General features: G+C 32.9%; 1 long non-coding RNA gene across 1 annotated transcript; it reads right to left on the reverse strand.

The window, feature by feature from the left end:
• Window positions 1–742: 742 nt before the first annotated feature.
• Window positions 743–14,305, reverse strand: LOC104645507 (uncharacterized). Its single transcript, XR_739350.4, has 4 exons — window positions 14,169–14,305; window positions 12,363–12,437; window positions 9,207–9,268; window positions 743–1,065 (listed from the first exon to the last, which is right to left on the reverse strand). It is a non-coding gene; the product is annotated as an uncharacterized lncRNA (long non-coding RNA).
• Between the last annotated feature and the right edge of the window lie 1,963 nt (window positions 14,306–16,268).

Here is a 16,268-nt window from a genome sequence, read left to right on the forward strand (position 1 = left end):
GACCCTACCTTAGGCAAGTTGGATCCCTCATCCGGTAGGGGTTATTACTAGATTCCATGTGAAGTGCTCATGGTCTATGTCGGTTAATGCTATCCCCCAAAAATGAATGTAATGAACTAAGCCTTCCTAAGGGCGTACTCCTTAAGGTAGGTGGTGGAATGGGAAACATCTATGCATTGCACAAGTAGACATTTGAAGGGAGTCTTGGTGTGTCCCTGTAAAGAAAATGAAATGACAAGTTACTATATTATGATTAATGAAGAATATTGAATATATGTTTAATTTTAATGAAGTATATTGATCATATGTCTAATGTTGATTAAGTCTATGTAAATGACTGAGTGTGATGTGCCTAGTCTATAGTGATTGTTAAGCAGAACTAAGTGGAAGCAGTAGTATGAGATGTTACTTTCACATTGCAGTAGTGTATCTTAGGGGTTGTCTTAGAGGTTGGTCTTTATATGAAGTTCTTAAATGCATGAATGTTACTATAGTAATAAAATGTTGACTTATTGAAATGAGATGAAGTCTCTATAACATCCGCGGAGCACCACCTAGATGTAACCGGCGTCGTCGTCCTCTTTGAAGAAAACTAGCCTCTTATCTTACATCATTACATTCATAGGTCAAAAAATTCCGAAATTTCAATAACTTTTTATTACTTCTACATTGAGGTTTACATAGACGTCTATATACACATGATGTTCATATCGAGTATACATAAGCCCTTCGCATAGGAAGATTACGTAGTCTTCTACTTTTATTGCACATAGATATATATGATATAAGACATTTTTATGCTAGATGTCTCATCTCATAACCATAAGAAATAAGAGTGTATCAATTGGGAATATCCCATACATCAATGTAACAAAGCCACATATAGGCTATACAATATTTAGTACTCAAATGAAAAGAAAGAACATAGAAGTCTTTAAACTAGAACAACATCATAAGTTTCATAACGGCATTGCCCTCGGAAAGTGAGGACCTACCCAACTTGGATGAATGAGAATTTCAAGCCTTCCTTCAAAGTCATCTTAAAAGCCCATCAACGATCGGAACCTAAAATGTTGGGGGAAAGGGAGAAAATGGGGTCAGTACACCACTTGTACTAAGTATGAGACCATATGCACACATATCATGAAATCATGCTTAAAAGGGACAATTTATTAAAGTATGCAATTTACTTTGAAAAGCCTTATGAACATTCAAGAAGACCATACCAATTAATAAGACATATTCATTAAGTCAAAAACATATGCATCACAAGACAAACAATACTAAGTCTAGTCAAGTTAACATGCATTTCACATAATTGAAGACATACTCAAGGGAACTCTATCATCAAGTTATAATATCAACAAGCATGAATAAGAAGAGTTCATTACAACATAACCAAAGAAAGACAATTATGTGTGAAACCTCATTAAGTCAACAAGTGCAATGACTAAGCAAAGCCCCATAACCTTACTCAATCAAGTAAACTCAACAAGACCTATAGTGAATGTCCAACTTCACATGGTATATCATTAAGAGTACATATCATCATAATTTAGCAATGGAGATCAAAACATGTTCAGAAGTGAAACAAATTATTATGTACTATCATCAATGTGCAAGATCATCATATACATACCATGTACCCTTATAAACATATTCATATATAATAATAACCTTTTAAAGCTTCTTTCAAGGAAAACTAGTGCAAGGCATAGGTAGAGCTCCATACCCCTACCTAAGCTACGTCAACCCTCTTAAGTGACCGTAGTTGGTTTGTACTTCCTTTTAGTTTATGGAACATTTGTTTTAACTGACATATACCACAAAAGCTAAGTGTGGAATCTGGTGTTATAAAACCTTATATAGATAGAAGGTGGTCTACCGGAAAGTAAAACCAAACATAAATGTAGCTTTCTAGGTGGATCCACTGGCTAGTCTTCCTATGGGGGAAACATAGTTCAAGAACTAAGAGATAGGTATGAACTATCAACATGCCACATGGCATTTGGAGCCTCATCTCGTGGGAATCCGTAGGATGTGTATCCCTCATAAGGGAGTCAACACCTCATGTGGAACTATAGGGTGAATCTTCCTCTATGGAAAATTAACACTTATCATAGTCAAGTTCACTCGGTGCTAAGCTAAGTCCCTTTTTGAAATGTCCGTCATTAATAATCATAACTTTGTTTTAGGTCATAGGAGACTAACCCCTTGTATATTATCAGAATTAGGTCATTAGGAATTGTATGAGAATCACCTTTCAATACATTCATGTTAGTGAGATCAATACTTTTCAACATATCATAGTAATGCACATAAATGAATCAACATCATCCTTTATCATTAAAAGCTTAATTATGATCTCACAATTCATAAATTAAGACATTTCAATTAAACATCATACCAATCCTATAAATCTTAATATAAGGTATACTTCAATAAAACATCATCACTTAATCACAATTAACCATATTTAAAGTAAATAGTTCAGATTACAAGACTTACCAAGTCTCCCTCATAATCCATCATCAAGGTCTTACCACCAACCCTTAACTACAACCAATCATGGGTGTAATATCATCACACAAAAATAACCAACATGCACTAGTTCATAGCTTAAGATAAAAGACGTAGGTCAAATTCTTAATCTACTTCACAACCTAGATCAATTACTCAATCACTAGCATGATAGGACTACAATTAATTTTAATCTATTCATAATTGATACAATAACATCATAGGATTGTAACTCAACCAATAAAAAAATTAATACAACCAATTCTACACAATTTACATCAAGATCACAACCTACGGTTAAGGGGAAAAAGGTAATCTTCTATAATCTATACCAACACATAAATGAGTAGTGTAATATAGTCATAATTCATCATAATTTAATCAATACAATCCAAAGATCAATTTCGAGATTGGAAAAGACCTACATGAGAACTCATCTTTTCAAATCAATTTGAAGGAACCCTTCGGGGAAAGAAGTCCTAAAGGTAAAAGGAATGCCATACCTTAATCATTGATGAATATTGATGGAAAAACTTTTGTGATTGCATCCCTATAACCCACCTTAACCTTGTGTTCTATTGTGTTCTTCAACTTGAAAGAGAGATAAGAGAGAAGGAGGACAATTTGGGTTTGGGTATTACGAGGGCTTAGGTTAGTTTAATTAGCTTAGGGTCTTTATAAAGGTCATTAATCCACTTAATTAGGCTTGTATAAACCCCTAACAATTAACTAACCACCTATTTATTTAACCCAACCTAAGATAAAACGAGCAAAAAAACAGTTCACTCGCCAACAAGACCCCGCCTACGCCCTGTTTGTTCATCGACGGACCAAGGGACCAACCATCCTGTTGGTCCGTCATTTAATTCAAAGACTTTACAAAATCCTTATTCTTCCAAGATTCAAAGTTTCCATCGATTGATCCAATCGACGCACCGTCAATTAGATCACGAGTCGTTGAAGGAAACCATTTGTGGGCACTGCCTCAAGCATCCTTCGACCCAAACATAAAAGTTCTCCTCAAGGGACCTTGATTGATACTTGGAGAGTCGTACTCAGACTCTTCTACGATGAATCGACTCTAATACGTGTTAAACCCTTCCACCAAAATTCATCAATTTACGAATCTTAAAACATAGTCAAATATTCTAAGGCACGCTAGCACCTCATTGAACTAGTTTCTGGATGTCATGGACGTGCCTTGACGTTTTGATTCATAAACTTCCTAAATGACCTATATTCATTAAAATTTACCTTAAAACAGTGTCAAAACGTTTTGATACCTATGTTAGTCTCTAGAACACGTCTTGGACTTTTGGAGTATTACATCATCCTTGTCTTTGGTAGTCTTAAGTATCATCTAGGTGTTTATTGAAGAGGTTTTATAGGCGGTCTCTTCTTGTCTTATGCAGGTCAGTCTTAGGATAACTTTGGATATGAGGGTATAAATGAGTAATTGTTTTATTGATGAAAATAAATATATGTTGAGAATTATGAAAGTATACATTGTATGTTAGTGATGACTTATATCATGTCTTGTACACTTGATTCATGAGGTTTTATCAAAATAGCATGAAAAGCATATTTCAAAAAATATCTTTTTTAAAGTAATTGCATATTGCCATATTTAGTAGATCATTTGTTCTAAATCTATATTTTTCTATATTTCTAAAAGTATAGGTGAAAGGAAGTGAGGATTTCTATAAGTTAAATCTTGGGAAGTAGAGTTCTCTCAAGATTGAATTGTCCTTATATATTCGAGGACACGGACTATGCTAGTTTTCTTTCAATTAAAAACATGTATGTGACTATAAGTTTCTTTTATATGCAACAGTCATGACCCTATGATAATAAGATGTGTCTAAGATAGCTTATGATGATGAGAATTTGTTTCTTACATTTTATGAAAGTGTTTTCTTATTTATTTTTGTGAAAGTTTTTATCCCGCACTACTTATAATACCAATATTATGAATGAAACCTAAGAGTCTTGAACAAGACCTTCCGAAAGGTAGACTGTAATATCCCTAAAACGACTTAGGTGAAGCTAGAGACTAACATGTTTTTAATGAGGTTAAAAGGTCCTTAAATGGTTTATAATGTGTTTATGAGGCAGTGACTAAAGTATTAGGTGAATTGGAAGTCAAACGTCAAGGGACGATCAAGACGTCGACGACTAGTCGCCTATATGCCTCTTGTGTTCTTATGTGCTTAAGTGTGTGTGTTTTATGAGCTTATTAGGTCCTTATATGAGTTATAATAGTGTTTAAGGATTTGTGCTAAGTTTCACAAAGTTTTGAGGTCAAACATCCAAGATGTACAAAAACCAGTCAGAGTTGAACTAGTGTGTCATAGTGTTTTGTAGTGAAGTTTTGGGAGATGGTTTGAGGGTGAAATTGAGTATTGTTGGTTCCTACGCGTAGACTTACATGCAAAGGTTTGAAATGTTAGAGAACAACGCTGAGGGGACCAGCGGGGGTTTCACGAACCATTGTATCTCAAAATTTTCTAGAAAAAAAATTTGAAAATGCCTCCGCGGCGTGTAGAAAACTCCAAGATTTGGTCGCGTCATTTTTAAGTTAAATTTTAGTTGGTTAAAATGTCTTATAAGTGAAGGGGTCTTTAGATTAATTTGGTGATGAATTATTGACGGTTATTGAGTTCTTTTTGTACCCCTAAAGTCACGAATCCAAGCAAAACTCTCAATTCAAAATAAAACCTCTCCATTCTTCTCTCCAAAACTCACTTGTTGAAGCTTTGAATCTCCAATGAAGAAGACTGTTTTCTCAAATTTTCTCCATCAATTTCGCGGTTTCATATGATATATTAATTTATATTTTTTCATCCTTGAAACTCTCTTCATAAAGTATCCCAAAATTCAAAGAGATTTCAATGTTTTTCAAATAAGAACTTGTCCAATTTCATGATCTAGCCATGGGTTATTGCATAAAACATTTTGAATCATTGTTTATCGATTAAACTTATGTTAATTTGAACATTTTATCTAAAATCTTCATAAAACCATGCAAAAACATAATCTCTTCAAATATGCTATATTATAGATGTTGTGATCATGTCACAATGCTTATGAATTCTAGTATAGTTTTCTTTGAGCTATTGAATGATGTAACAATTGTATTGGATTAATTTATAGGTTGTCTTAGATTGATAAATCTATATTCAATTTATTTACATTCATTTAGTATTATGATTTTTGTATTGAATTGATAATCATGACAATGGGTAAAGGTCTTTTGGTATTGTATTGGATGATTTAGCTATGGATTGAAGTGGTGAGAATGAATTAGTGGAACGCTGCCCTAGTTCTCTTTATATTATGTAATTTAGGTCTTGAATTATGTTATGATTGGTATGGACCATTTATGGTGGAAGTGTTATGTGCTTTACTTGTGAATGATTTGGCCTCGTCGTCGTTACTTTATGTATTAGTATAATCGTGGCCTTGTCGGCAACTACTTGATATATTATGATGGTTTGTTTAGTTGACATATGTGAATTCTGATCATATCCATCTACTTGTGATTAAGGTGAATATATGTGTTCTAATATTGATGTTGTTGGTTGATAATGTTAGACTATAACTATATCCGTAGGTGTGTAGTCTTAGAGTTGATGCATAATTTCTTCCTACTTGGTTATAATAGTATTATGAGGGTTTTATTTATTATATTCTAGTAGTTAATAGGTTAATCTAAAGATGATGTTGGTTATTCCTATGTGCTTCTATAATAATATGCTTTATGTGGAAAATGTTTGTGTCTTGTCTTGGTAGACTTGTGTCCCTTACTTGATACATGTACATTGTGAATGTGAGATTCTTGACTTAGTATGCTAAAGCCTCTTAGTTTTGTATTTATGAATGACATGTGGTCTTGAACTTAGTGAGAAAGTCAAATTATGTGGAACCCTAAACCTAATTGAGAGGTTATGATATCCTTAAATTTGAAAGTCATAATGGTAGTATCCTTCTTGTGTGAATGGTTGACTTAAGGTTTGTTGGATGGAACGGCATGAAATTATCATTAGGAATGTCATTAAGTTGTCCTCTTTGCCATCAAAAAAGGCAGCCCTTGGGGACCTATTCGGTAGGGTGAATGTGATTGGGTTATGAACTAAATATGGTACATTTTCATGTAATCCTTCATGTGAATTACTCTATGATAACAAGGCTAGCACCGAGTGAGTATGTAAGAGAAGTATCTCTAGTTAACAATGAGTCTAGAGTGCAAATAAACCCTTCATATTCCTTAACCATGTGCCTATATGGGATGTATTCAATTTCTACCATTGGCAAGTAGAACACCCTCCATCGGAGTAGATTACAACTCTGGATTCCATGCTTAGCTATCATGGACTATGTGAGTTATTAGCTATTATCACCATATGGGATACTTACTAGTATTGGAGAAGTTTTATGAAGTTTAGGTGGTGGAATGAGACGTTATCTAGACATTCTACAATAGGCTTTGAAGATGTTAGTGAGTGAGTCCCTAGGTATTCTCCAAGACCATTACTTGAATGTCCTTATGTGATGAAGGTCTCTTTAATAAACTAATAAAGATAATGACTTAACTAAGAAAGTATATAAATGAATAAGTACCAAGCCTAGAGTAACTTTAAGAATTGCCTAGTTAAAGTGTGAAAGGGGCATAAACGATGGTCTCTTCATATCTTACCTAGGGAAGTCTTAAGAATGACTCCAGATAGGATATTAATTAATTAAATGGGAACGATCTTATTCTAGGTAGTCTAAAGGATCTCTTAAGTGTGTGTGAATGAATTGTATGGGCGGTAACTTCACAACTCACTCAAGTGAGCCTTAGAATCACTTTTGGTAGGAGAATCTCATGTTATGTGTTTTGGTATATATTGTATGTATATTTATCTTATTATAGATAGTCTTGAGGATCAATTAAGTGTGCTTAGAGAGGGTGTATGGCGGTCAATCTTTGTCTTACTTAAGTGAGTCTTACGATAACTTTTAGTGAGAGGGTTACATGTTAAAAAGGGTTCAGTGTGAAGTTGAAGAACTTCACTGTAACATTGGACTTAGTTCACTGTAATTTTCCTTAAAATATGATAAAATGTTTAAGTCTTATCTTATGTATTTCTAAGGTGCTAAATGTTGTTCTTATGCTTATACTATGATTTTTTAATCAAAAAGAGCATATTTCCATTAAGTGTCCGTTATCATGATTTTTATGCATATGTCATACTTAGTACATGTGTTCATACTAATTCCATACTTTTATCTATCTCTAAAGTTATTCATAGGTGAAGGTGCTTTTGGGAGAGAATATTTGATTATAGGAGCTATCAAGAAAGTTCAAAGTATGTCCTCATTTGACTAGAGGGCATATATGTCTTTGATTTCTTTGATTAAAGTATTGTAATAGACTTAGCAGTACTATATTGTCGATTGTATGGGTTGTGTCCCAAGTGTATTTTGAGTGTAAGATTTGATGACATGAGATTTAGTATTTCCTATGCATTTTATATGAAAGATATTTTGAAGGACTATTCGAATGTTGTGAAAGTTTAAATTCCGCACAAATTTTCATATATGTATATGCTAAGAATGTTACTGAAAGGGCTTGACAAAACCTACGAAAGGTCAAATATGTCGTGCTTCGATTCGCGAATGCCCTAACTCCTAGGGGGAACTCTCGGGTCGTTACATAAAGTATGTCGTGTAACGCCTAGGGGTACTCTTGGGTCATTACAATAGTTATGTGAAAGATATGACTACCTTGAACAAAAAAGTGTACTATTACTCTTGACCTGTAGGACTCTAACATGAGAGGGTTTATAAAATAGGAATAACTTGATTTCTAGTATCATTTAATGTCTTATTACATTTATAGAAAGAACATGTGACTTCAAGTCCTGCCATAGTGATGGAAAAGGTTTTAGACTTACTATCTTATGTCGTGTCATCAAGATCATTTTCTAACAACTCTAACTATAACATAGCATCATAAAATGGTACTAGAAGAAGCTAATCAAGAGGCACAACATCATTGAAATCACAATAGTAGTTTATGAGAGTAAAGCTCAATATTTACGACAGATAAATGACATATCGCCACACCCTTCTCTTTTTCTACTTTCTAAGGTGGCTTATAAATTGTCTACAAGTTCAACATTACTTCCAAATCCTTTTAACATAAATAATAATCCCCTCTATAATTAATATATAAAATTGAACTAATGGCTTCCAAACACCATGAGTTATTTGTTAACGGTATCAAATTCTCTTGTAAGATAATTTCTAAAGTTGGTAGAGAACTACTGTCATCAATGAAAATAAAAGAAGCTCAAATAAACATTTAAAACATACTCTTTAGTAATTTAGACATTTCATCAAACACTTGGCTAGCTACAATCTTCCAAGAACTATAAAATTCAGGTTTTTTTATATCTGGTCTTCCATTTTATGATAAGCATCTAGTTACTGCCCCAATACAATACCATCGATCCACCCCTCATTTAGTCAAAACAATAGCCAACACGCTCTTCTGCAAACTCCTCCCTCACCAACAACATCAACTACAATGAGTAAAATATGGACTCACACCTTCCTATCATGGTCCCGTGAGTCATACCCCTAAATTATACTTAAACCATCATGAAATACTATTTATGGAGAAAGAATGAAATTCATACCTCTACAAACGAGAAGAGCAATCTCTGTCTTTTTTATTCTCCAAGAACAAGCAGCTTTTTTCCTTCAAGAAAACACTTGGCTAAGTATATCTATAGGTGTATGGATAGAATGACACTTGATTCTTGAAGAAATCAACTTACCTTAAGCTTGGGAGGATTGAAGATGAGAAACACTTGAAGAAATAACTTAAAATCCGTCATTACACATTCAAGAGTATATGGGAAAAGAAATCCCTAACTCCTAATATAAAAACAACAAGCATTTCCGATTTTATTTAAAGTGCCACATTTTTCATAATGATTAGGAAGTATGTGTGTCTACCGTACAATATTCATAATATTTTACTTCAAAGTCGTATTAACAAGCAATTTATATTTGTATAAACTAGACTCAAATACCTTTTATTAGGTAGCTGGTAGTTTCTCTAACTCCCTATATATTACGAGACATGCTTGTTCAAAGTCAACTGATAAATGAGATCATTTGAAGTATCCCTTCACAAAGAACAACTTGAACCTCTTCTTTAATGATCTCTTTGGCCTAAAAAATTTGTTTCGCCTTTAAAATGACTTTATATAATTGTTACATGATATAGTTTACCATATTTTAACTATATTTCCCCGATATATCCCCTATGCATTGGTTTTTGCGAGTAACAAATATATTTAAGTTATAGGGTATTAAAGTTCTAATACAAAAATTGTAACAATCTAACCCATCGGTTCATGGGGAACCTTTTCTAACACCTATATATAAGAACCCTCAGTCTCCAAGTCAGTCACAAATCAGTCATGACATGTAGAAAATAAATAAAACATACTCTAACACTCCTATATTTTTACAAAATTATCATAAATTGATTAAAAACTAGAGGCTATTTACAAAATACACCAACTAACACTTCCCAATAATTTAGTCTAAATATGTACAAGAGCTACTATAACAAGATACATTGTATGACAAAAAATTATGACACAACTCTCACCATAAGGAAGGAAGAGTAAAAGTTTTTGTAGTTCACCATTGTTTTTACCTATGAAACATCACTAAATTTTGCAACCAGACTATGTCAAGTGGTATAACTATAGTAGATACAATAAATACAAATGACACATACTGTTATACAACATCGATCAACCCGAACCTACCACATAATATTATACAAATGATCAGGAAACATGAAACGTAAATATAACTAAAAACCCAAACCATCCATTTACCTCACTTAATATGACAATACTTTTTAAAACCAATACACTTACTCCCAACTCTAACTTTTACAGATCCACCATAATACAACTCTAAGAATTTCCAAGCCTACTTGTTATGCCACTCCATATCATATCATACCCTAACCTCTCTACCAAATAGAGAGTTTTGTGAATACCCACACACTATTTCCTCTACTAACCAACCAACTACTCTCCCTCGAATGTCAGTGCCAATATACACTGGACCATGACCCATTTTAGTAAACCTCATGCCAGACTCTTACTAAATAACCTTAATTTATATTCCCTTTATCATTTATGTTCTAAATAGTTATTAACCGTAACTAGTTCCCTTCTTGAACAAAATACCCGACTCATTCCATGAACTTGTCCTAATAACCACAACATAGACAACTCCAATCCCATATATACATAGACTAAACTCCCAGTCTATAATCTAATTTGATATGCACCACTTAAACATGTAAGAAATAATGAACTTACATACCATTAATATCGGTCAACACATATATGCCACCTGTCACAGCTTTATATAAATGACAAATTACAATTCTTACCTTAACCAATGCATGAAACATGTACCATATTGTCATAAATGCACATACACGGTCCTCTCATGGACAAACATGCACTAATTAAATTATGAATAAGTAAACCCAGTTCACTCAAGAATCAACATGTAAACATGGTTCTCTCATAAAAGCCACAAACAAATTGTTAGTGTACCGGAGTGGTAGACCAGCCAACCAAAAATAAGTTATACTAGGTATGGTATCAAAACCATCTATTAGTCTCTTTTACTAGCGTTTTACATACACAACCACAATCACAATGTACAATCACACTTGAACTATTAGTAACTAACAAATATATTTTATGATATTATCAACATAGGTCATTTCACGTTAGTCCTTAGTTTCATGTCATTCATAGTACAAGTAATACTACAAAGTAGTAGACATGCCTATTTTACATACATGGAAACGCACAACTATCCCCTACCCGAAAGATTCCAACCTGAATAATTTCTAAGAAGATTGAATCTTCCATAATTGCACCTCCCGGGATTACACCCATCAATGAAGTAAAACAACCACAATTAGTTAAAATCCATTATCAACCAAGCACCCTATCCTCTTAATCAATTGTCCAGATTGTGTGCATGAAGGGTGATACATGCAATCCCTGACTATCTACTAGATATAATGTAAGTAGAACGAGTCTAACAACTTGTTTAAGGAAAACCTAGCCTACATGAGTTCCAAAAAATTGTTGGTAAACCTCGACTGTGAGTTTCCAGCTCTGTGAGAGTAAATCGTGATGAATGAGAATCAGAATTCCTTGGGTTTTCACCTTTCTTCCACTGAAATCTCTTCCCTTCATTACACCCTTGCCTTGGATGACATATAAGGATTTTTGGAGCAGCCTCATCGATTTTCTCCTTGTTAAAGGTGGAAAAAATAAAACACGGCATAACTAGAGTCACGACTAGCGAGCACTCCCTAGACGTAATCGGCATCTTCGTCCTCAAAGAGAACTTAGACTAGCCCTTAGATTTCATCATTACATATCATATAGGTTATAAATGTGAAAAAATTGAACTTGTTCATAATGAAGTATACTTAGACTTCTCACATATCATATATAGAGTTTACATAGAATTTTCGCTTATCAAGTTACATAGACTTCTCGCTTAGGAAATATATTCATTTCATAAGATACAGTCTAATAATATTGTCTCACATACAAACATCTAATAGAGAATAACAATATTGGGCATAGCCCTTACTTCAATACAATATGCCACATATAGTCTTACAATAAAAGTCTCAAATGAAAAAGGCAGGAACACTTGTCTTTAGACATAAGCTACATTAGAGCTAGAATAGAAGAATGGCAACATCCTTAGACTTGAGGACCTACCAATAACTTGGGAAATATGTCAAAGTCTTCTTTCAAAGTGGCCTACTATACTTCAATTGCCCGAACCTACATTGTCTGGGGAAAAGGGAAGGAATGTGGGTTAGTACAAACCACGTGTACTATGTATGGAAACATATGCAAGTAAAACCATTAAAATAATGCCTAAAATGACTTTTTGTTCAAAACCATGCTAAATCACTTTGAAAGACTTTTATGCACATATAAGGGCATATACAAGTTTATAGGCATAACATTATTGAGACATGTTCATATCCAACACAAGACAACATCATTATAAATTTGTATCAACATGAATAACATCTTCATAAGATTATATCAATCATTCATGTGCTAGAGTTCATAACATCAAAGCATACAAGAGTCTTATTCACAATCTCATCTAAGGCATACAACTGCAATGCTCATGTGAAGCCTCATTACCACACATGATCAAGTAAACTATAAAAGAGACCATAACCAATGTCTACATTTCATATATCTTCATATCATGCATATTCATCATCATATATATCAACTTAGATCAATATAATGTACATCAATGAAACCAACATCATATAGAATCATCAACATGTAAAGTAAAAATATACATTTCATTCATATCATAAGTACATAAGAACAACCTCCTAGGGCTCCCCTCAAGGTCAACTTGTGCAATGCATAGGTAAAGTTTCATACTCTTACCTACACTAAGTACAACCCCTTAAGTCACCCTAATTAGTGTTCACTTTATTATTTTCATTCATTCATTTTATTTTGAGGAACAATTGACTTAACTGACAATAGACCATGTGATCTAAACATGGAATTCGGTTTCATGACACCCTTGCAAAGGTAGAATAAACACATGAACGTAACATTCAATGTTGTTTTACAAGCTAGTTTTCCTATGGGGGCAACATAGTTAAGGATCTAGGAGATATTTGTTGAACCCTGTTCATGCCCATTAGCATTGGAGTCCTCATCTCATGAGAATCATTGTGAACCTACCTTCCCACATTGGGAAGGGACACCTCTCATATCTAGTTTAGTGCTAAGCTAAAGTCTCTTTTTGAAGTGTCTTTTAACCTTTCTTCATCATCATATCTTAATATAGTACATAGGAGACTAATCCCTTGTATAATAATGTCATTATATTATTAGGTATAGAATGAGAACTTCCTTTCAACACAAACCATCATTAGTAAGATCAACACATCATCATCGTAGTAATAGGCACACAAGAGAATCACCTTCAACCTTGCATCATCATACCCTTTTCAAGATCTCACAATTAAACATATTAATTAACATGCCATCATATTCATCATACCATCATCTTCCTATTCTATTCACATATTATACTTCAATTTAACTATTATCATCAAGATATAACCATCATCATTAAAGTAAAGAACTTAAAATCGTCAAGGTCTTACCACATAGACTCCAAAATCTCCTTTAAGATCTTACCATCAAACCAAAAATATTCATCCATAAATTGAATCTACACAAGAACTAATTCAAATGCATCATCACTAATCAAATCAACCTCAATTCATAACCTTGGGTTAGAGAAAACGGTTCAATCGTGAATTCTTTCATTGAACCACGTCAAATACTAAAAACTACAACAATTAACCATTATACAATCATAATATCAATATAAAACCAAAAGAATTCAACATCTAATCAATTTGGAAGACAATTCACGAAATTAGATGAAAACTCATGTTTTTGACATCTTTAGAAACTAATTTTGAAGAGCCTCTTGCGGAAAGAGATCGCAAGAGTGAATATCTTCCATACCTTAAGATTACTCAAAGAATGATGGCTAAAACATTTAGTCTTTAATCCCTACTGGACCTTGAAGCTTGGTCTTCAATGGTGGGTCTTAGAATAGAGAGAGAGAAAGTAGAGAGAAGTTAAAGAGAATTGGGTTTGGGAATAATGAGGTGTTAAGTTAGTTTATGACTTAGGGTAAATTATATAAACTTAACTAACTTAATTAACCACCCCTTAACCCTTAATTAATCACTTAACTAATTAACCAACTAACCTATTTATCTACAAACTTGGTAGTGAACTCGAGTGACAATCGATGAATGCCCGTCTACTATACGTAAACCAATCAACAACCCCGTACTGGCACTCCGTTGTTTGATTCATAGAGTGAGTTTTTGGAGACATTTTACAAAATGGCTAAGTGTTTATAAACAACCACCATCGACAGGCCATCGACCCATTCATGGCTCGTCGATTGGTTCTGTCCATAGCCACTGTCAACTGATAGTTTTAGTGTCAAATGTTAGGGTCCTCTCCAAGGACCCTTAGGTTTGTCCTTGGGGAGTCGTACCCGGACATTTCGACCATAAACATGCTCTAATACATTTTTAACACCTTTTTACCAAATTTGACTAAATTCAAACTCTTAAAACCCCTTGAAACATACCAAGGACACTAGTTCATCATTTACAAATCTCCGTACGTCATGGTCGTTTCTTAACGTTTTAATTCTAACACTTCCTAATTAGTTTCAATACATTAATTTATTCATAGAAATAGTGTTTTAGGGATTCATTTTTCATGTGAAGCTCTAGACTAGATCATAGACTTTCGGAGTGCTATGTCTAGGATTTAATTTCGCGTCATTCCACTATATATGTTGTGTAAGAGATAAATTGCCACAATCACAGTGGAAGTTTTCCTACTATAGTGGGTTGACAGTGGCCCATTCAATTTAATATAATTAAATTTCTTCATATGCTTAAAAAATTTTAATTTGACAATATATTTTAACAATTTTGAGATTTCGCACAAGATAGTTCTGATTGACGACGATTTTGGCTAGTTATAGAAAAAGGCCAGAACTTATCACATATGTTAACAAATGCCTAGAATAGTAAACAGAGGGAAATATACGTAATTAAGTAAAAATCTAGTAATAAATTACTTAACATAGATATAGTTGCAAATATTTTTAATTTGCCACTAATGTTTCATCCAGGCGGTTATTAATCGACAGGCTCCGTGAACTCAAATTGTATCAAACGGTAACTGCCCTCTATCTTGCCAGTTTTCCTTCTTATACAAACAATATATTATATCTCTTCTTACTTCTCAATGATTTTAATCTAAAATTCACTCAAAAATATCAGTTTTTAAAGCTTCAGAGTTGTCTATTTCCTTCCTAATTATGTTTTCCTAATTTAGGTAACATATATTGAGTTTCATTTATTTTATATTTTTGTTTGTATATTTTTGTTCTTTCATTCAAATAGTTTTCGTCTACTGTCTTAATTTTAACAGCTAAATCAATATGAGCAAAGTTCTAAGGGTCGAAATATTTGATGAGTTCAAAAAAGAAAACAAACTTAATTACATCTAGTAATAATGAATAATAAATAAATTTTGATAATGATGTTGATTCTAGGTTGATGGACGATGTTGAAAAATTGAAGTATTTGTATTGTTTTAATTTATGCATTTTTATATCTTTTTATAATACTTTGTATATTTTGATGATTTCATTTGTATTAATAAAATCTCATATTATATTCTACACAATTTTATAAATTAGTTGATTCGGTGTGTATTGCAGCTCTGTTGCTTTTTGCATTAATTGTATACTTATTTGTTAGTTCTTATTTCATTATTTTTGTGATTTTAAAATTTAGACTTTATTTTTATATTTTTAGCTATTATACACAATTACTTGGTTGTATTTATGCATCAATTATATATATATTAGATGTCTAGAATTTATCGTTTGTATGTTTTTTAAAATTATTTCTTTAAATTATATGTGTGTGTGTGTGTGTATATATATATATATTTGTATATTATCAGCAAGTATTTGTATAATATCAGTATTTGCATATAATTACTTGTTTGTATATTTATCTCACT

This window comes from Solanum lycopersicum, chromosome 2 (assembly GCF_036512215.1).
Source record: "Solanum lycopersicum chromosome 2, SLM_r2.1".
Taxonomy (NCBI): Eukaryota; Viridiplantae; Streptophyta; class Magnoliopsida; order Solanales; family Solanaceae; genus Solanum; species Solanum lycopersicum.